This window comes from Lotus japonicus, chromosome 1 (assembly GCF_012489685.1).
Source record: "Lotus japonicus ecotype B-129 chromosome 1, LjGifu_v1.2".
In the NCBI taxonomy this organism is placed as follows: domain Eukaryota; kingdom Viridiplantae; phylum Streptophyta; class Magnoliopsida; order Fabales; family Fabaceae; genus Lotus; species Lotus japonicus.
In genome coordinates this window covers 35479908-35481902 of record NC_080041.1, presented here as the reverse complement: position 1 = coordinate 35481902, position 1995 = coordinate 35479908, and the positions used below count along the sequence as shown (strand labels likewise).

At 29.2% G+C, this 1995-nt stretch overlaps 1 pseudogene; it reads left to right on the top strand.

Annotated features, from left to right (window-relative positions):
* Window positions 1-1625, top strand: LOC130734006 (uncharacterized; annotated as a pseudogene).
* The last annotated feature ends 370 nt before the right edge of the window (window positions 1626-1995 follow it).

Here is a 1995-nt window from a genome sequence, read left to right as displayed (position 1 = left end):
ATGACAATAGTTCTCTTTCTACTTGTTAGTCTATGTGTACAATGTTATGATGTTGACGGAGGTAGAATATACCAACCAAATGAAAATCAAATTCATAGATTACATGACTACCAAAGCATCCAGGTATTTGCCTCTCGACTTTTATGATCTAAAGTCTATGATAAACACCTAGCTGATTTGCTGTCATGATTTATTTAATTGTCACATGGTTAACAAATGCAGTTTTCAATGGATAATAATTTTGATTGTGTTGATATCTACAAGCAACTTGCTTTTCAACACCCTTTACTCAAAAATCACAAAATTCAGGTAACTATCCTCACTGGCTGTGCCATTGTTAAGGTTTTTCATTCTAACATATAAAAATGTAAGCATCACTTGACACTAATTGTGGAAATGATAGTTGTACTAATACTACCAATATATCATGTATTTTATTTTTTCAATAGAAATTTTAACTTTTGGATCTAACATCTCCTTCTCATTGAAACAAAGCTTTTCCCCACTTTTATGAGGACTACAATGCAAAATAGATCATCTTACCTTGGTAAAGCCATTAAAGATAAACATTTCGCCAAAGGATGTCGTTAGGAAGAGTGCCTATTTTAAAGGCCACAATGAGACATAAGATGACTACCGAGTCTTCTTTAAAATCACAACTTGATGATTTTAATCAATATTCTCAAAGCTACCCTGGACATCATGTAAGTCGGTTTAATTAGAACATTTGATTTTCAAACTTATCATTTTATAGGTTATTATTATAATGTTTATATAGAAACATTAATTTTATTTGAGATAAATATAAATATCGAAACTTTATTTTATTTCCTCTTTAATATGATAATGCTTATCTGAATTTTTAAATAAAAAAAATTATTTAGAAAAGGAAAAAGATAGGGCCCCATATCTATCTATGTTAAATAATGTTGGCGTCATAATTAATTATCTTTTGATTATTTAATATTTTAAATTAATTACTACCCTCATTTTCTCATATCTTATTATTCGCTAGTTTGCTACGTTGATACAACCCAAGATATGACATTTCATGGAGGAAGTGCAATGATCAGTGTGTATAATTTATCTCTTCAAGAAAACCAATACAGCATATCTGAAATTTGGATTCAAAGTGGTCCGCCTATAGAACTAAATAGTATACAAGTTGAATATAGTGTAAGTTAATTTTTATCTTGTTTACTCAATTTTTTTATGTTTCATGACATTGTCCAAAAATGGACAAGAATGTTATTCTTCAAATGAAACTATTTAACTCATTTTATTAATTTTTCCCTTTATTTGATATACACTTTTTAAATATAACATTTTTATAATGCAAGGTTAATCCAAGATTATATGGGGACCATCAAATGCATTTAACTGCACGATGGACAGTAAGACTTATAAATTAATGGATTGTACTTATTTTCTTAATAACTAAATGTGATTATGCTGATTTGGATAAATAAATGCAAGCAGATGGCTATAAAAAAACTGGATGTTTTGATTATGTATGCCCATGATTTGTGCAAGTCAATCAAGGATTTGGCTTAGGAACTTTAATTCATTCTAGCTCTGTCATTGGATCGGAACATAAAAAATTATTATATGTTCAAGTCAAATAGGTAACTGAATTTGAAATTAAGAGATTGTATTCAAGTGATAATCTTTTTACCTTCATAAAAGTTAAGAGCCTCGAAATGTTATTGTACACAAAATATATTTAATATTATTATTATACAATTGATTAGGCAAGATGATATTTTAGTAACTTTCATTCATAAAACTAAATTTGATTATAGATCATTATTTAATGAGTATTTCAATGAAGAAATAAAAATGCAAATACTCTATGGTATGGTAGCGTTTGGTAGACAGGTGTGAAGGGAACGGAACGGGACATACGTGTTCCGTTCTGTGTTTGTCATATTTTTTGGATGGAACGGAACAGAACACAAGACTCCTGGGATTGGGGTTCACACATCAACTCTCATA